The following is a 21,338-nucleotide window of genomic DNA, read 5'->3' as shown; positions in this document are numbered from 1 at the left end:
TGAGAGTCCTTCTATAACACAGATGGCCAATAGGGCACCGAATTTCAACATTCTTAATGCTGACAAAATATTTATTTCCTGGATTACATTTTTATTAGTGCTCTGATTTGTGCTCTACTGCTGTGCTCAGAGACATGGCAGGGCAATGTGACAGCCAGGTCTCCAAGCAAGAGACAGTGAGCCACGTAAGTAAGGGTTCAGTTTCTCTGTGCTCCCTGAGTTTGCGATACCTTGCACCTTTGGTGGACAAGAAGCTTGACATGATCCAGCAACCTGCACTTTCAGCCCAAAAGTCCGACCACATCCTGGGCTGCATCCAGAGCAGCATGGCCAGCAGGGTGAGGGAGGGGATTCTGCCCCTCTGCTCTGCTCTGGTGAGATCCCACCTGGAATGCTGCATCCAGCTCTGGGGTGTCCAGCACAAGAAACAGATGGACCTTCCAGGGCAGGAGCAGGTGAAACCACAAAGATGACAGGAGGCTTTGGAGCACCTCTCCTGTAAAGACAGGCTGAGAAGGCTGGAGTTGTTCAGTCTGGGGAAGAGAAGGCTTAGGGCAGACCCTATAGAACCTTTCCAGTACCTGAAAGGGGGCCACAAGAGAGATGGGGAGGAATTTTGACAAAGACTCATAAAGATAGATCAAGGGGGAATAGCTTTAAAATAAAACAGGGTAGATTAATACTAGCTATCAGGAAGAAATTCTTTCCTATGAGAGTAGTGAAACACTGGCACAGGTTGCCCAGACGGGTTGTGTTTGCCCTATGCCTGAATGTGTTTAAGGCCAGGTTGGATGGGGCTTTGAGCAACATGATCCAATGTGTGGCAGCCTTGCCCATAACAGGGGTTTGGAACTAGGTGATTTTTCATGTCTCTTCCAATCCAAACCATTCTATTTACCTATAACACACCCTCCACTTGAAACTTCACCAGCAACTGTGGCATTGTTGTTGACTTTCTCTTCACTGAAGTTTTTCATATCTGATATGTAGTACACCCTTGTAGGACCTTTGCTTTAGACTTCTCTTTCTGGCTTTCTGTGATAAAATGTAGGAACTTAATAACTACCCCTGAGACTTAAATGGCTCTTTTGAATTTGGTTGAATATTAGCTCATCAGTTAAAAGGTGGAGGGATAAAAACAACAACACCCTTCCCCACCCCCCAATAACAGAAAATAAATCTTGTTTTTTTTATTAAGTAAAAAAAAAAGATAAAAACAAATAGTATGCAAAATGAAATTTACACAGTTAATATTTTCTCTTTTTCCATTTTTTATTACTCTGTGCTATTATGAAATACATCTCTGAAAGTTCTGAAAAAAACCCCAGTTCTTTGTTTTGGCTTTCTTAATAAAAATTTGGAATAATGCAACCCTTTCCTCCCCTCAACCCCCTTGACCCTTGTCCTAGTTTTGGCTGGGGTGAAAACATGAGAACCCTGAGGTCAATAAGGACTATATGTAAGAATTTCTGATCCTCAGTCAGAGTCAGAAGTTCAAAGTGTTTAAATACAAAATTTTGACGTGAGCAAGAAAAAGAAAGTACTAAAATGATCTTGGGATGTGCTATAATGAGTGAATCTCCTTAGACTTCATGAATGTCTCTCTCAATACCTCCTCACTCATAGGGTTTCACCTTGTTGAATGTATTTTTAACAGGAAAACACTAGTTCAAAATGTGCACACATATCTCAGCAGCCACAATGAGTCCCTGCTTGGAGGCAAGAAATGAGCAAACAAACAAAAGGAATGTTTTCAACCTACTCACACAGTTCTGTCTCTGGAGCATTGCATGTTTTTGTAATGTAGCTCAAGTAGAGAATGGAATCTGAAGAAAAGGAAAAAACAAATAAACCCACAATATTTTCTGACCTCAGGGACAATCTTTTATCTTGACAGTGTTCTTCCCTTTCACTTTTTTCCTGGACATTTGACCGAAATGACCAGGTCTATGAATCTTAATAATAAGACCCATTCTTATTTCATGAGCAGAAGAAACTTTGGTAGCTGACATCTCATGGCTTTTTAAGCCATCCCAAAATCTGTGAAAATCTATAAAATTCCTATAAAAATAAAAACAATAACCTATTTCCTTTCACAAAGTTTTGTGGTCTTTGGTTTGTTTTTGGTTTTTTGGGGGAATATTTTCTTCGAGGTTTCTTTTGTGTTGGTTTTTTTTTTTTTCCATTCTGTTTGGTGGTTTGTCATTCTGGTTTATTTTTTTTATTCTTTTATTTGTGAATATTTCACAAGGCACAAAATGTACATGTTTGGAAAGATTATATTGGAAGGTTTAATATCTACCAGCTACTATGAAAAACCATGCTGATGCCAGCAAGTAAGATTATTTCTTTACTGTGAGTAAAGGGCTTTGTTCCTCATTATTTGCGTAGCAAGGACCCAGTAAATTGATAAATTGTCCAGAGATCCACTTGCAGCAGGCATAAATTAAAGATTCAAGCTAAAGAAACTGCAATGTCTCATGCTAGGAGTGTTCATGTTTAGTTTGAAGCATGGCACTGTGAAGGGGCTGGACATGCCTAGATTTCAGCATGATATGCCTTTGAAATTTTGCTGCCTTGTGCATGCAGCCTGGTTTGACCGTGTGTGATGGACGCAGCTGTGAAATTTAACATCTGGAACTGCTGATTTCTACTTGCAAATAGACTTAAACTTACTGCAGGTTAATGTGGTGCTCCACCTTCCTGTGGTCATGCAGTAGCTCCAGTTGCTGCCCTGTAGTATCTTTGTTTCTTTCTGTCTTCTCAGAGACCTTGTTTGTGGACTGGTGTGGACAGGGTGGGATACACAAACCCCAGCGTTGATAACTTTGATTGAGAACCTCTGCAAAAGGACAAGGAATTTTCTGAAGGACTGAATTAATTAGTGGTGGGTGCTCCTGAGCACGGCCTTATGAGCACTCCTGGGGCCTGGAGTGTATCACGCTCCTAGGAGATGGCTGAGCTGAGGAATTTAGCTGATTGAAACTCAAGTGACCTTCATTGCTGGCAAGAACTGCTGTGAAGAAGCTAAAAACAAGGTTCTACACCACTTTTTTCATGGAAGCCATACCACCATCTCCCACCTGGGCTACACTGAAGCAGCATTGCAGCTACACCTGTGTTTGGGTTTGTGCCTCCTCTATCTGTGCCTGGTGCTGTGTGATGCCTGGGCTGTTTCTGACTCCCATCACCATCTCAAGCCCTGATCCTAACCTGGACTTGCCACTCCTAATGGTCAGGTCACTGCTCTTACCTTATCCCCCCTGATCTCAGCTCCTTTTCTTGGAGGCCCCTGCTGCTCCCTGAAAGCTAAGATCTGATCTGATGATCAGTGAGAGAAAATCAAGTTTTTTGATCAACGCGTCAAGAACTTTGAATTCAGCCTGACTATAGAAGTCTGTGGAAGTCTCTAGCGCTACTGGACCATGCACATCCCCAAACTGGATGTTCAGTTCTTAACAGACTATGTGGCAGCTCCAAACAGGACACATTATTATGATTTAAGTATTGCATTCACAGCTTTCACCTGTTAATCAGCTTGGATATTTCACTGTAGGATATGTTTTCCTTTTATACACATAGAATGCCAGCTATTTAAATGTTATATTTCGCTATTACTCTCTAACACTGTGGGGCTGTGTTATTCCCTCCTGTAGAAAAAGCTATTAAAAATCAAGAAGTTACATGACTTTGTCTTACCCTAGCTTTCTGGCCTTTTCCCAAATGAATCTTTCTTTTCTGATTTTGTTTTTCTTTTTATTCTGTTTCATGCTATCTTGATGCTACATCTAATCCTTAATTCATATTTGCAATTCCTTCTCTCAATGGGTATGGGGCAATATACAATGGAGTTTTGCTATCTTAAATGAGCTAAGAACTTATTCTCTGTTGCTGGTACTCTGTTTTTTCTTGAAATTTTTTTTCTTTTCTCATTTTGTTCTTCAGAATATGTGTGCACATACATGTAAGGCCATTACTGTATTGTGCTGAAAAATTATCCAGCATAATTCAGACATAATAATAGGTGGTTATATGACACTGCATTTTCCAGCATGCTTTAGTTAGGATGCATCAAAAAAAGAATTTGATATATGATGGCTAATGAATCATGCCCTGCCACCCTTTACAACTCTTTTCATCTACTATCTTTCTGTTTTCTTTGCTCCCTGTCTTTCCAGACCTCTGGTGTTGAATGTTAATGATGAAATTTTTGGTTCTACTCTGTGCAATTATTCTCAAAAAATTAAGCCTCACATAGTGTATACTTTAAACATGATGTATTCACACAAATGAATAATAATGATATACAAAGGAGCGCAAATTCTGATTAGTGAATTTTTCATGAACTGGTCAAGAAAGAATAGCAATTCATTGAAAGTAGCTTGTGGAAGAGACAAAGTTTCCTTTTTCTGAAAATAATTTATTGCTCCCAAGAAAAAATGGTTAGAAAACTCTAAGCAGGGAATATTGCAGAAAAAAAAAATCCCCAAATTAGCACTTGTACAACGCTGTAATTTTAAAATTATTTTTTAATAATTTAAAAAAGTTTTCCTAAGCAATGCAGCATGAAGAAATGATAGTCGGTGATATTCCTGTTTAGGCAGAAGTGACAGAGCCATTTGATTTCATGAGCAGTAAACAGGACATACGACATCAGTAAAAATAACAGTAACCAACAGGCAGTTTCAGCAATAAAACTAGATTAACATAATGGGGAAAGAACATCAGAAGAATGTGTGGAGATTTTTTACTTTATTTCCTCTGGTGAATATCATGGAGTCAGCTGATGTAAGTTAAAAAAAAACAGACACACTATGAAACACCTGAGAAGAGAATTTTGAGTCAAAGTTTTCATTACTGTGATCAAACAAGTTGAGATGATTTAGAGACTATGTTTCACTTTAAATGATAAAAAGAATATTTTCCTGCCTAGAATATTGCTATTCCATTCTCTACTATGGATTTTCTGTTGCTTTGTAATAAATCTTTACATACTCCAAGACCTTCTGTCTTGCAAGATGTTTCTCTTTAAGAAATTTCTAAATTTTTTATGCTCTTCATTACTTATACTTTACATGTAAATTTTAGAAACTATTTGCTGCCCCAGACAGGTGGAACATACCACCAGCTCTATACTGTCACTGTTGCTAGACTGTAAATTTTACTAGCTGTACCACTTAGTCCATCTAGGATCACAGTTTGCTCGTGTCCTCTGCTGACACAGCTACCCAGGGGACATAAACATAAGGCACTGTGTTAAGTGTATGATATGTTTCAGATATGAAAGCAGTGAGTAAAAAAAAATAAATTCTGAACTTCTCTTCATCAACTGAGTAGAAAAAAAGAGGACCATGAAGGCCTATATTTTGCATTATTAAATCAGCCTAAAATTCAGGGTATGAATAATTGTGGGAGTTTTGTCTAACTTCTATAGCTCCATTCTGATTCAGGCAAAATGACAGTAAAGGACAAAAAAAGTGTACCATACTGCAGAAGAAATGCAAGAGAAGGGTGGAACAGATGGAACAAGATGACTTTGTTGGTGCATAATAGGGTTGTCAAATATTTGAATAGAGATTAGGGTCTAATTTTGATTTTACTCTTTTTTTTTTTCTTTTTTCTTTTTTTAATAGGCATTGTAGGAGCTGTGGCAGTAACAGAGGGCTTCTTATCAAACTCATCATTCTTACCCCACAGTAACACAATAAGAGAACTTACTCCATTACTTTGTTAAATTCATCATCTTTAACAGGAAGCAATAGCAATGGTAAATTTTTCTGATGATCTAAGAGCTCAATGGATCATATCAATAAATACTGAAAAATTAAAAATATAAACAGGCTGGAATCTAGTAATAGACTATATAATACACAGTGTACCTGGAAGTCTCATGCCTTGTGGTACATCACTGACTTCTTTTAAAGGAAAGTATCTCCCATTAAACATGAAGAACAGAAGAAAAATATTAAGTTCCTCTCTCCATCGTCTTTCAATTCAAGCCCTAAAAAAAGAAGTACATTTGAATCATAGACGTCTCCTCCACACTTGTGAAATGAAGTATTGTTCCCCTAGGTGGAGAGAGAACAATCCTTTACTGCTCAAAATTAACTACCTCATCATACTTGAGGTTTATGGGTCTGTCACAGGGTTTTATAAATGAACACTCCTGACTGCTGACCAACAGAAATCATGGATGAGGAAGCTCAGTTGGTGCTGAAAACATTTGGTTCTGAGAGCTGGGCAGCCATTCAAGATTCCTATGCTCATCTGTATACCAGTGTGTGAATATATAGGTCTAATGAACAGATGAACGATTTAGAAGGAAAGTTAAGATCCCAAAAAGGCCTTCACGTCTCATTGCAACTAAATTTTTCCCATAGTTTTGTCTATGCTTTCCCAGTGCAGTATCTTTGTTATATCTCACTATTGCTTGTGAAATTAACCTCCATATCCTGTGTGTTGAATTGGACAGCCCCCTCCGCTTCCTTGGCTTAATGATTACATAAGACACCTGAGCTAAAAGGCAATGACAGAATATGTCATTGTTACTGGAGCATACAAAAAGAAAGAGGTCTTGAGGAAATAGCAATGTGTGTAAAGTTGGTCATACTGGGCATGGCAAAGACAGGAAGTGTAGAGGTGACACAGTGATCTAAGTTTAAGGATCAGCAGTTTTCAAAAAGAGCTCTTTCTCTGAGAAATAACCATTTGACACTTCCCACTCAAAGAATGGTCTGAAATTTCCTTTCCTACAGATTAAATGAGAAACCTTTTGGTAATACTCTCTGAGGACATAACACTTTGCTAAAGCCACTACGTAGTCAAAGCAGCAGCTGCTCAAGGATAGCCTGAAATGGATCTGAACTAGTGAACTAAGTTAACATTTTCAAAAGCATGTATGTATATGACCTGGCTTCTTAGTAAGGTCTTCAAATCTGGCTCAGAAAGGTGAGGTGCTTAAATATGCAGATACCGGCTATATTTTCCTCTCCTTAGAAATGTCAGTGTACTTAACTTTTATTGATTTCAGAGACATTAATTTCATCAAGTGGACTAGCAAGACACTTTCAGAAAATCCAACCAAGCATCTACATGAAACTTAAAGTCCTTAAATACCTTTGTAAATCTAACCCTTTTGTACTGAGAATTACTTAGAACCACAGTGAAGGGCAGTGGGATTTGGTCTCTGAATTACTGTGACTTGGACAAGCAGGTGCTTTTGAAAGTCCTCAGACATGGGAATGAATTTGTTGCTTTATACTGTCCTGTGATTTTTTTTCCTTCAGTCCATTGACATGAGCAAATAAAATATACAGGCATGTGGTTTACAGTAGGATAACAGTAGGATAGCAGTGAAGCAGGGCATACACACTGTAGGAAAATGGTAGAAGAAATGAAGGTTGTGATTGATATTCATCCTAGCTAAATCTGAATAGAGAACAGGACAGTGAAGGTGAATGTATTTGGAAAGAGATATAAAAATTAAACTAGCAACAAAGACTAAGCTTTTTTGTTGTTTTGTTTTGTTGAGGTTTTTTTTTGAAGAATACATTTTTTATGAGATATGAAATCCCCAGTAGTTCTGAGAAATGACTGGTTGTTATTCCTGTTGGATACTAATGAACTAGCACCATGAGATCTTTAATACAAATTGGGGGAAAAATGTGTTTTTCCAAGTGCTACAATTCATTGAAACAATTAAGGACTGATTTCATGAGTCTCAAACCTCCTAATACACAGATGACCCCTGGGAGGAGCAGAAACTTCAGTCACTCAAAACCATCTTAACAAAGCAACAAGGGATTGCAGTCTTCACGGTCCACAAGGATCCAAGAAAGCAAGGAGTCTGCAGCCATTTATCTATGTATGAAAGAGCTTATTTTTACAGTTTCCAGGCACTAGCTGAAACAATTTTTTTCATTCTCCTTACTGGTTCTGAATTATGACTATACAGAATGAGAATTTCCTTTCATTAAATCCAATGCATTTGTCTTATACAGAATATATTATTAATTGTTCTAGTGTGTTTTATAGAGAATGTTTTCTCATAGCCATTATTTATACCATTTTGCCATGTGAATGTCAAATCAATTTTGTTACCAACATAAGACTGAAGTAGAGATGGCATGTATATACCTCTTCCTGTTAGTTTTATTTGGATTAGTAAGGACATTTTCTCCTTCTCATACTGAGAATAAATTTCACATTCAAATGAAAAGCTTAAACTTTGCTCACCTTATCATCAGAACCGATTTGTGGTTCTATACTCTTTCCTTAAGTTATGTCTCAGTAATTGATATATTCAAGTGTGTTTGAAAAGTATTTATAAATTTAAGAATTTAGGTTGGTAATCAGCTAATTTGATACATATTAATATCTGGGTTAGCACACACACAGGGAAGGTAAGAAAATATTTGCTTTAGAAAATCTTATAGGTTGTACAGAGAATTACATCTGCTTCCTTGTAGCCCTGCATATCTCTGTATGTTTCTGTAATGATACACCTCTCTCCAGAGATGGTCTCTCCTTTTGTGCTTAACAGTAACCGCCAACACAAGTAGAGTAACAACCATCTCCCATCTAGGCTTCTTTGACATGCAAATTTGGATGGAGAATCATCTACATTTTTTCAAAGTCCACCACAGGATCGACAAAATTTGAATTTGATTAGAACTACAAATCCTTTAATCTCAAGTGATATGTTCAAGAGAGAGGTATTTCTTGCCTAGTTGTGTGACGGCTGTGGTACAACGTTGTGTCCACATAATATTAATATATTTTATTTTAGAGAAAATATAAAATATTCTCCAGAAAGAGGAATCAGAACAAGTTAAGCCTGCTTTCTACATATCTTCCACTGCTATCAAACTATAAGGATGAATTGAAATCACAGAATGAGTCTTAAGTGGACTGATTATGTCCTATCAGTTCCCTGTGTTCTTAATGGAGAGGTAAAAAGATAACATATAAGCAGAATTTCCCATTTCAGACCCAAAAAACCTTAAGCTAACCAAAGACTACACAAAATTTGGGAGTTTACTTGCCTGAATATCAACAGTGAGGATAGTACCATTCCAGAGCAGGAGTCACAGGCTAGCTCAGACTACCTGGTACTGACTTGGGGCAATATATAGATCTGTGTTCTCATGCATACCAGAAATATTCCAATTGCTCATCAGTTCCACTTATGGTACTAGAGCTGTTATGCCAAGTATGTGGTGACAATTCACATTAAAGAACAGTTTTTTAATATATTTGATTAAGAAGAAAAAATATTTAAGAAGTTAATTAGATATATAAAAGAAGAAAACATACTGTGATTTTTTAATCTGTCTGAACAATAATGATTTATTCTAATATCTTGGACCTTTGCTACTACAGCTTTGTATGTTTGGTTTTCTTTGGTGCCAAGGATATCTAAATTACCCTAGTTAAAAAAATACTAGTAAAAAAACATCCTATACTTAACCATCTGTGCATCTCAGTTTAGTTATCTAGAAAAATTTAATGCACCCTTTTTAAAAGCCAAAATCCTTCTATATGATATATTACTTGATTATTGAATTTGTCTTTTGAAGTTACAGCAGTAACTGTTCCTGGAACTAAATCAAAATTAAATTGGGGCAAATATTCCAATAGTTTACCTTAAAATGTTAGAGTTTCCTACTCTAGACAGAAACTTCCCAAGTGTAAATTACTACATTTCCCACTCTAGGAAGTTGTTTGCTGCAATAATGGCACAAATAATGACATAGTCAATCTACTGCATGGCTTTTAGCACATGCTGGTATGACATTTATACTAAACCTCACCCAACTTTCCGAGCTATTTTACTCTCAAATGTCTTTAACAATACCTGGAGCCACTTGACTATGTCATAATGCACTTTGTCCCTTCACCATGGACAGCCTCACCCTGGCAATGAGAGATGGAGTTTGTCTCACATAGATGACCCATAATGAAGTTACACCACAGCTTCACAACTCCATAGGCAGCTAAAAGAAAGAACGGGGTCTTACTATATGTCTTTGGCCCAGTTATTGTAGCAACTGGAGAGCAAGTTGATGGTAATTTACTTCTGGCAGACATACACAGCAGATATCTGTCACTTGCACTTTCTCCCCTGACACCCAGAGAGCTGAAACTCCCTCTACCAGCCAGCACAAATAAAAAAAATAAATAGTCATATGGCATTTATTTTTCATATTTACTTGCAAGTTACTGAGAAAAATATAGGATGCACTTACTCCCTGAAGTCCAAGACACTTTATGTCTCAGAAAAAAGCCATGACATGTAACAGAATAAAGACTAGAGAAATATGCACTTCTGTTCATGCTTACAATGGTGCTACCTCATTGAAGCTCTGTCCCTTTTTTTTTTTTAAAGTACTGTTCCTCAATAGAACCAATAATTGTGACATCCCAAATGATAAAAGGAAGTTGAAATAAAAAGGTGGAGAACTGCAACAGATGTATAGAACAGAATGTAAAAGCATAGTCTACTGACCGCAAAATTTTTCACCATGTTATTCATATCTATTGAAATGCTCCCTTTCCATTTCACAGACACAATAAAGGGAGAGTCATTAATACACATCTCGACAGAGTTATAAGGAAGCTAAAAGAGATATAATATTATTATGCAGATGGCCCTTGGTCTAGGGGGCTTGAATAAAGTACCATTGTGCATCTAATTAACTCTAAAATGACTGTGCCAATTGCTTTGCTATGTTTGAAACCTTCTGTTCTCATATGTTTTGATGAGTTGTTTATTCATAAAAAATACTTGGATGTTTTGTTGGCCTCAGAGCAGCACTCAGAAAGGTAGTGAAGTTGGCAGAATTAGCTTACACCCACTTGTCAGGCTAGCAGAATGCATTAACAAACTTCAGGAAGTGTTCCCTTAGACCAACATTGATTGAAGGGTAAAGTCTATGACTGTAGCCTGTAAATATTCCCTGGCAGTAATTCAATAGAGCTGGAGCTCACTGTTCTGTAATGAACTGCAACTCTAACTTCCTGTTAAACTGAGCTAGCACCCATGTTCTCTACAGAAGACTTTACAAAATGAGGCTACTATGATCCTTACTCAATTCTTTAAAAGATTAGTAGTAAATTAAATGCTGGCGCACAAAGTAAATTAGAACATCAAACGATACTGGAATAATAAACTTTAAACAGTGTACCAAATAATGTTCAGCTTGCAAAAGGCAAGATATGTAAATTAAGCCCAATGCACCAGACAACCACTGTGCATATAACTGTGTGAAATGTAATGGGAGGTGCACGTATTTATAGCCATTTTGAAGTTACTTGACTGATTCCTGTGCAGGTAGCCTCCAGGAGTACATAAAGGCAAATGTTGACATATGGTTTAGTCCTGCATTTGCAAACATATAGTGCACAACCACATTAAAACAACAACAACAGCTCACATATGTTTATTTACTGATCAGGTGCTTGGGAGAAAACAATTTGTTTCTTGGATGCTACTTCACCTAGTTTAAAGGATACTAAGATACATGTCTTTGCTTTCTCTAGGGCTTCCCACAGACTTTTTTGCGCTCCCTGCACATGCATAAAATATATGTACATAGATAAAGTGGGGAAGGAGGAATAAGAATCTTCCCTTATTTGTACAATAAAAGTTCCAAAACCCATTCCCACCCCAGTCAACTGTGCACAGCAATTTTAGGATGTGTACATGAAGTATGTGGAGTATACAAATTATGTGGAGTATATGAAGCAGTGATTGGCAATTCCTCAGGGGCCAGTATTGGGATCAGGGCTGTTTAACATCTCTTTTGGTGGCGTGGACAGAGGGATTGAGAGCACCCCCAGCAAGTTTGCTGACAACACCGAGTTGCTCAGTCACTGGAGGGAAGGGACCTCATCCAGAGGGACCTGGACAGGCTTGAGAGGTGGGCCTGTGTGAACATCATGAAGTTCAACGGGGCCAAGTGAATGTTTCTATATAAGGATCAGGGCAGCCCCAAGTATAAATACAGGCTGAATGAAGAATGGATTGAGGGCAACCCTGAGGAGCACTTGGGGATGTTGGTGGACAGGAAGCTCAACGAGACCCATCAGTGTACACTTGCAGCACCAAAAGTCAACCATGTACTGGGATGCATCAACAGAAACACGGCCATCGTGTCAAGGAGTGTGATTCTGCCCCTCTCCTCCACTCTCATGAGTTCCCCTTTGTGAGGGTGGTGAGGTACTGTAAGAGGTTGTCCACAGGATTTGTGAATATCCCATTCCTGGCAGTGTTCAAGGTCAGTCAGGGGCTTAGAGCAGCACATCTTAGTGGAAGCTGTCCCTGATGATGTCAGGGGGTTGGACTAGATGATTTTCAGAGTGCTTTCCAAACCATTCTATGATTCTGTGATCCCATAATAATTTCAAAATGGACATATTTAAAAGAGAAGTTCTTTTCTACTCCAATTCCAGATGAATGTTTTTACCTTTGTGCAGCAGACCAGTGCTACCTTTGGCATTCTTTCACCTCTGGCCTCATGATGTATTCCTGACAAAACAGCACCCTCTTTTCAAAAAGAAAGGTTTTCGGATCAGTGATTTTATACTCACAGAGTCTTTTAGGGTCCCTAAAGCCTACCAGCTGCACCTGTGCCCTTGCTCCTGTCTGAATATATCTCTGTTTATGTTTTAGTTCTGAACACTGTTCTGATCGTAACATAGAATTGTCAAGAGAAAAACTCACCAAATAGGTTGGGGATGGGGGGGCGGGGAGGGGAGGGGTTGTGGGGTTGTTTTTGGGGTTTTTCTTTGTGGGTTTTCTGGTGAGTTTTTTGTGGTGTTTTTTGTTTGTTTGTTTGCTTGTTCGGGTTTTCGTTGGTTTTTTGTTTGGGTATTTTTATGTTTGGTATGTTTTGGTATTTTTGCTTAGGTTTTTTGTTGTTTTTTTTGGGGGTGTTGTTTTTTTTTTTTGTTGGAAAAAATGAGATATTGAAAAATGTGTCAAACAATAGTAAAACCACAGTCTAAAAAACTCTAGAAACTTAGAAGTGTTCAAAACCAAATACAAATTATAAAATCAAACAAAACTTGGGTTAGGAAATTTAAATCTTACTTGAGAAAGTTTAGCTGCCTCTGAATTTGTATGCAAGTTTATGCATTAAGAGCAATATCATTGGATTTTTTACTCAAATTGCCTTCAAAGAATAGAGTAGCTATTGTTATGAATAAAAATTGAAGAAAGAAGAGAATAAAGAGAAACATCTTAAATCCCTATTTGTTGGCAATGTTTTATTACAGTGCACAGAGTATTTATATAAAAAGGATTAAAAAATGTATTAAAACAGAAATGCTTTCTTAATAGCTATTTCTCTGTGAGCACTGTCCTGCATTAGTACAATCGATTTTCACATCATTTTCATGCTTCTGCAGTATGTCTTCCCTATTTTAAATGCACAGATTTGCTGTAAGAATAGGATTTTGTTGCCATCCATAAGACAGTAGCCAGATTTATGGGAACTCTGAAACTGGTTTAAAAACTCCTCAAGTCTCTCCCCAGGGTGATCATTTTCCTCCTGGGTCCAAGACCTCTTTAGCTGTTCTAAGGCTTTGTCTCGAGTCTAGAAGAGAAGTTCACCATCATGTTGCCAAGCAGTAACTCATCCATCACTCAGGGTATGTTCTGTGAGTACCGACTGCACAATATAATTTTCTCCATGTATTGAGGATGTTTCACTTGTCAGAGGCCTTTGAAAGTAGTCAGCTTTCATCAATGGATCTTGACAACATGGAAAGAATGAAGCACCTGAAGGAAGCGTAGGGCATAGCATTTCAAAAGCGGTATCTGAAGACTGATTATTCTTTGTCCTTGACACCCTGCCAAGGGCTAGATGAACTGAGCATTTGGGAAGTAATGGAGCCTACAAATCACCGGTTGCCTACAATCCCACTCAGGCCACAAGAGGATAGCATGCTTGACTTCAGTTTTTATTACGTGTTGTACGCTTTTGACTGTTCTGATGTGTGTTGTCACTGATGTGTCAAGACTGGGCTCTGACAGGGTGTCTGACCTTATTGAGATCAACAGTGCTCTGTTATGACTGAAAAAATAAAAAAGTAAAATAGCAACACTATTGTGTGACTTTCTTTAATTGACCACAGTCATTATCTGTGCCATATGGAAACAAACCATGAGGGTTGTCCTAGGTGAGAGGAGATGGTATAAGAACATACTGCCAAAGTGTTCTGTATGAGCTATACACTGGGATGTACCCTTTGTTGTTGGAGAAGCCTTTGTCCTGATATACTTCTGATTACTCACCATCTCAATATTTTAAACTCAAAGAGAAATCACCAAAAGAGTTGGCTAAGTGTTGAAGATGTTGCACTGGTAGTTTTAAAATCTTTTATAAAAAGGTTGGTATACTCTGCCTTAGGACTAAACATCTCTAACAGTATCAAGTCATCAGCTATGTGAGAATCTGGTATGAATTAAATTTTCAGGGTATTTTTTTCCTTCATTTAAAAGGAAAACAACAACCAAGATTTTTTCCTTTAGAAGCCATGGAAGATAACAATAAGTATTTTCATGACCACTTGTTATTCTAAACAAACAAAAAGAGGATCAGTGAGGCCCAAAGCACTCCCTACTCGGAAATGATAAGACTCCTCAGGATAATGACACTATATCTTTTGAGCAACATCTCAAAACAATACTGTGTCCTGGTTAGGTGTCTAAGTTCTGCCAAGTCAAATGAAATATAGCAGTGTAGCTAACATCTGAACCAAGTGAGCACCATGTAGAGGATGCCTGTGCATGAAGAGCCACAGAGCCATTTTAATGCACACAGCTGAACCTACAGGATGTAAACCAGCATGAATTTAAGAACTCATTTTCCTCTGAATATCTGAAGCCAAACATGTATTTTCTGGAAGTACCAAAATATTCCAAAAATTATGTTTGTTTGTTAGTTTTGTATTTATAAGATAGCACATATGTAAAGCAATTTTAAAAGGTTCTATCGCTAACATTAACTTGTAGTACCATTTAGAAAGAAAATTTCATATATCATTTATATCACTGGAATCTATAAATCTTTTCAACTATTTAAAATCAAACCAATAGTTATAGCTCTCTTTTTGAATACAGGTAAGTAGCTCATTCTAATACATAGGAAGAAAAGCAATAATTCACAGATTAAATAAAACCCTTTAAAGTTGCAAATGCCTTTGATCCTGACATAACATAATGCCCTCTGAAACTATGGAAGTTTCATGTGAAGTAGTTATTTATGTTTTCAAGGACTGGAGATGTTAAAAGTACTGGGATTAAATTATTTCCTAACACTGGCTCTAGCTTTTGATAAATAAAGTATGAAAAACTGAAGGATATTTTACCACTGTGGCACTATAGGTACACATTTTTAGTGACAAAAATTTCCAATAGTGGCTGTTTAATAGACAGAAAAGAATTTCCTCATCTTATCTAGACAAACCATATTTTTGATATGGTGTAATACCCAATATTGTCTGAAACTGCACAAGTGAATAAGCTCCTACTCACTTCTCTGGGTCAGTAAAATCTAAAAAATCAAACACTTAAGAACTTTTATGCAATATTTAGGCTGGATTTCCTTAGTTTAATATTCCTATTTCTGCTTTTTTGTCCTTTACGATAACACAGCTCCACCTGCTCTGGCAATTGCACTTCTTCTGTACTTGTACAGTGTAACATATCTTTGCCATGGATAATTAAGAACACTGGATTAAATTAAAATTTAAAAAATTGAAACAAAAAATTACATTGTTAAGAAAAAGACCATGTTAGAACTTTTCCATTGATTTGTCATGGTCTCTTAAATTCTTCAAGCAATTAGAAATCCAAAATATAGAAAAGTTTCAGGACTAAACACAAAGTGACAGATTAAATCACCATGTAAGCTTTTCCCCAAATTAGGTAACAATAAAATCATGCAGCTGTCTAAAAACTATAAAATTAATATTAATAATTAAAAATATTATATATCTGTGAAAAAAATGAAGAATTTTTACCTCAGAGGAAGCAGGTCTGTGCATAGTGTAAGGTAAAGTGTAACACAACCCACACAATTTTTAATGCAGCATTTGAATTTATTCACAGTCACAGAATCACAGAGTGGTTGAGATTGATGAGGTGAGCTACAGCAGATTTCTCAGGACCATATCCAGTTGCTGTGTAAATAACTTTGAGGATGGGGAGACCACAGCCTCTCTGGAAACCCTGTTTTGGTGCTTAGCCATCCTCACAGTAAAAAAGTATTTCCTTAAGTCTAAGCTGAATATCCCATACTTCTGTTTTTTCATTCTCATCCTGTCCCTAGGAGTCTCTCTCTGATATCTTTCCTCCCTTCAATCTGGTATTTATGCAAAAGATATTTAAAAGGTGATTAGTGGTGATCCTGCAGCAATGGCAGCCATGTCCCTTAGGCATTTGAGTGTACGTCTCATTGGGGCCTATGGAATTGTGTATGCCCAGTATTCTTAAATCTTCCATAATAGAATCCTCCTCCAGGCAAGGAAAATCCTTCTTGCCCCAGACTTTCTCACTAGTCAGAGGGACATGGGATTGAGGAGTGCAAATTTTACTAATAAAGACAAGGGAGAAGAAGGTATTGACTATCTAGGATGTTTCCACATGATTTTTCAGCAGGTCCTCTGTCCTATGTCAGCAGCCCATATATTCTCCAGTCTATCTTTTGCTGGTGCTCTATCTGTAGATATCTCATTGACATTCAAAGCACTCATCAGATTCAGTACAAGGTGGGTTTTGGCTTTCCTAATCACATTCCTGCAGTCTCAGACAGTGTATCTCTATTCCTTCTTGGTCACCTCTTCCTGCTTCCCTTTGTAGTACACTTTCTATATTTGTCTTTTTATGGGGGAACTTGATGTCCCTCTGTGAAGTTCTCCTTCTACCCTTACTTTATTGACAAAGCTTCCAGCTCCTCACCTCCTATAAGGCATTCATCCCATCTTAAGCTTGTGGTCAACAGCAATTCCCAAATCCTTTTTCCAGAAGAATGTTATGTTGTTTGTCCTGTATAAGTCTTGAGTTTGTATTTTATCTTTTTTATCTTTTTCCCACTGCTTCTCCCATTTGTCAAGGTAATTCTGAAATCTTGAATCCTAACCTTCAACATCATTCTAGATTCTCTCAGCCTTGGGCTGTCATCCATCAAATAAGTCATTGATTAAATATTGGAGTGAAACTGAGCACAGGATGAAATATCAACCTCCTTCCATTTTGACAGGGAACAACAGATAACTAAAAGTGGACTGTGGTTTTCAGTGGCTTTACATATCTTATAGGAATGTATTTGCAAAAATATATTAATGTGAAATAGTGCAAAAACTAAGCCATAACCTCACATTTAAATGTAAATATCTAGCAGCAACAAAGGGATGAATTTCTGTGAAAACAATGGATTAACTAAGTAATGATTTTTTAAAATTTATTAATAGTATTATAATTATCTCTTAAAATACTTTATACAGTATTTGAGATATTAGACTTAAATAAAGCTATGGAAATGGGTTTTAATAACACATTAGACTCTTCTAGAAAATTAAAAAAATATCCAAATCTCAAAAATAAACCCGCATTTTCTACTACAAAATTCTAAAGTCTAAATCTATGTAGTGTTTTGCAAAAGTCTAGAAAATAAAATTCTATTTTGTGTTTTGTAATGGCATTAAGGTGAAATGCCGCAGAATGGAAAATGTAATAGCGTTTCAGGTCACATTGTCTCTGTATCCTTCTCCTCATTATACAAAGAAGATAATGACAGAGCAGAATTTAATAGAAAAGTAAAGTTTTTCTGTAAAAGGATATGGCTGAAAAGTCAATTTGTACTACGTAATGTAATGGTAGCTTAAACAGTATTTTAATTTAGTTTAGTCCTTAGCTTGTAACTCAGCAAGAGATTAATTTGAAACAACAGATGCAGGAGGTTTAAAGTTAGGATCTATCTCATCTAACTTTAGTCATCTCAAAGTCAGTTGTCTAATCAGAGTGAATTATTTAGGTACTCTCTGTTGTAAGTAGAAAGAGAGAACAATTTTCACTCCTTCCTAAAATAAGTAGGATTAATCTAACTTTAATAAAGTTACTTATTTCTCTCAATCAACTAGAGATGAAATCTCTATACTCTATTTGAGACAGTGCAGTAGACATTTTATATTATGCAAAGGGAGGGTATATTTTGAGAATAAGAATGAACTGTTCTCACTTTTACAAGATAAGAATTCACCTTCAGTAACACAGGAAAAACTCCAGGTATGAATATGAATCTTTTAGTAAAGCCTATGAATTTCATACAGTTAACAATGTTAAAAGGATTTTATTTTAACAGCTTTTGCATTTTATTTCTCCTTTATAAATGAAATGACACTTCAGGGTGTGTCTTCAGGACTGTGCCTTTCAGTGAGATACCTCAAAAGACATATTTATTCTGAAGAATTTACTATCTCAGCTATAATGAAATAATAAAGCATTTCTGGCCATACCCCTAAATCAGTAAAATACAGCTAAAATACTAGAGAGGCAGAGCACTATGTTATCACCATGCATGCATCTTCTGCTGTGTAAGTTCTTCGGGACTTTATTTTCTGCATCAATTATGCTGTCTAAAAATAACAATAATTATGCCATTTACAAATACAGTTGCATTTCAAAACAATCCTTATCTCGACCAGGCTTAAGCTAACAGGAAAAAAAAAATTGTGAGAGGAAAATGTGTAAGAATAGTTATATCTAAATTTATACCCCTTTCTTGATAAATACCAATACACCTACAAAACTCAGCCACTATGTAATATGGCATATGAAATATAATTAGGTAATAGTCCTTGCAATGTCCTTGAAATCTTCCCTTATTCCTTCTGGAAAGTTAGATGGCAGCTTGACATTTAGTTCGAGTATTTACTTGTGGCACCTTGGAAAGTCTTGAGGAAAAAATTATACTTAATAGGTAGCTCCTGGTAAAACTGACTGAATTGCAGTGTACTGCTGCTGATAATATGGATCTATTTACCCAGTACTTGGTTAGGAGGAGGAAGGGGAGGAGGATTTGTCTGGGAGGATTGTCTTCCTGAAACAAAGCTGCTGAGATGGAGAGAATTCAAAAGGTCAGTAAGGCATCAGGGGAAGTAATTGTAAGAAGGAAAACCAAACCAAACAAACAAAAAGATAGCTGCTGAAAGTAAGCCTACATCTGCCAGACAAGAAAAAAAATAAATGTATCCAAAAGAAAAATTTCTAGCTGGGACTCACAGCATATTTCTTTTGTTAAACTGAAAGACAATTAAGAAAGTTTTGTGTACGGCTCATGTTGACTAATAATTGCAAGGTTGTCACATAGCATGTGGACCAACAAAGAGAATACATGATGAGATACAGATTTCACCAGTGTAGTGAATTATACAGCTCTTTCTTATATAGTATGGTTGAGACTGAAAAATAAGGGATATAAGTAATGACTGAAGTGGATAGTAAATCTTAATGCTTTTAGTGTTTCCTGACTAATCTTTTAGTCTCCTTTCTAGTCCCTCTCTGCTCAAAGTCCTAATTTACCTTGTTATGATTCTAAACTTTTCTTTTTTCTTCAACTTGTAATTCACCCTTTATTCTATTCCTTTCCTGATTTCTGCCACAGCCTTTCCTCCCAGCTCTCTCTCCCAACACTGTCATGTTCTTTTTTCCTCCATGTTAGCTACAAGCCCTAGTTTGTTTTATCTCTGTCTCCTTTCCGTGAGCTGTTTTTTCTGGATTAAACTCCTCCGTTCCTGAACCCTGCTTCAGCCACCTACCCCTCCTCCTCACACCTTATCCCCTTCCTCTGCCTCTACTTGATTTCTTTTCCCCTGCCACATATTTCTTTCTTGCTAGACTCCAAAAGAGGGATCAGTGAAATCAAAGAGACAGTGTCCCAGCTCATAGTTTCTGCTGAGACATGGGGTTTCAGGGGAGACCAACCCATTAGCAGAGAGATCGTGTTCTGAGGAGATGCAACATCTGCGGCAACTCAGAGAGCACAGTCCTCATGGAGCAGGGAGAAGGCTTCCTCTCTGACCACTGCTGCACACAGACAAACTGCTTAGAGCTTGGCCACATTAAAGGCAAATTTCCATGCCCACAGTTAGCAGCATTCCTCAAATCAGAACATTGTCTTGCCCGTCCTGGATGTCTCAGGCTTCCTCTAGAACAGAGAGATACATAAAACTGTAAAGGCATGTGGAGTCAGAGAACATATCACTCATTGGATCACCTGCTTAAGGTATCTTCAGTATAAAAGAAATAAATGAAGACTACAATAAAGACTGGAATCCTTCAGCCATCAGTTCATGAAGTGCTCAGAAACAGCACTGAAGAGGGTCAATCAGAACTTGTAATAGTAAGAAAGAAAAACCAAGACTAACTTTACTATTTCCAGATACTAAAGTGGGATAATTTGTAATAATTGTATAGGGTGTTCAGATGACAGGCCAACAGTGGAGAAAGGGAAGGATCAGAGTAGACTAGCAAGAAAAAAACACAGAAAGATGGAGAGGAGAGGGATAAAGGGCTGAAGTGAAAGAATTAAGATACATGAGTAGGGAACTGGAGAAGCAAGGATGTATATATATTTGTAGGTATGCGTGAGAAGTCAAAGTGCCAGCAAGGGAAAGACCTGTGTGCATTCATTTTCCCCACATAAATGCAATCCTTTGTCCATGGGTGTGGATGTGTCATTTGTGAGTACATTTTAAGCTTGACAAGGTGGCAAGTAGCAGGAGACTTGCACCAGGAAATACTCATGATCTGAACCAGGGGCTAGGAAAGGGGTGCAGGGTCCATGCAGGTGTATTAGGTAGAGAAGAGACAATCCTAATACTTGGGAAGTCTGTGATAGTGGGTGAATGTGTGAGAATGAAGTTTACAGAGGCAGCTGGCAGATGCTGTAGTTGAGTATCTGGCTTCTGCTTCTGGAGACAAGCTCCAAGGTCCTTGGGAAACCTCTGGGAACCGTCTGACAAACTTGAGGGAGGTTAACTGTACTGAAGGAGCTGTGCTGCCTGCTGGAGGAGTAAAGGGAAGAAGTGAGCAGGCAAAGCAGCATTTGCAAAGGTGGAGGGGAAATGGGATTAGCTCTGAAACTCCACAGCTTGAAGTGATGAAGCTCTTATCTTCAACAGAGAAGGAAGCAGTGTCCAACCCCACTATCAAGGTAAGGGAAACCTCTAGAGACAGGGAAGATTTGCTCTGAAGATTCTAAGAGTAAGGCTCCTGCCCCATCCAAGGGCTTACATATGTGAAACAGGTTTACCACCCTCAAAGGTAAGGG

General features: G+C 37.5%; 1 long non-coding RNA gene across 1 annotated transcript in view; it reads right to left on the bottom strand.

Moving 5' to 3' along the window:
- Positions 1-1,554: 1,554 nt before the first annotated feature.
- The window catches only part of LOC111926367 (uncharacterized), a 38,809-nt gene continuing 19,025 nt past the window's right edge, over positions 1,555-21,338 (bottom strand). The window contains exons 3-5 of the long non-coding RNA XR_002862871.2: positions 5,880-6,001; positions 2,677-2,842; positions 1,555-1,826 (exon numbers count right to left, since the gene is read on the bottom strand). This is a non-coding gene — a long non-coding RNA (uncharacterized LOC111926367). The remainder of the gene's footprint in view (positions 1,827-2,676; positions 2,843-5,879; positions 6,002-21,338) is intronic.

Source organism: Cyanistes caeruleus, chromosome 3 (genome assembly GCF_971803275.1).
Source record: "Cyanistes caeruleus chromosome 3, bCyaCae1.hap1.1, whole genome shotgun sequence".
NCBI lineage: Eukaryota > Metazoa > Chordata > Aves > Passeriformes > Paridae > Cyanistes > Cyanistes caeruleus.
Note: the sequence above shows the minus strand (reverse complement) of the source record. Positions and strands in the feature narration are given on the sequence as shown.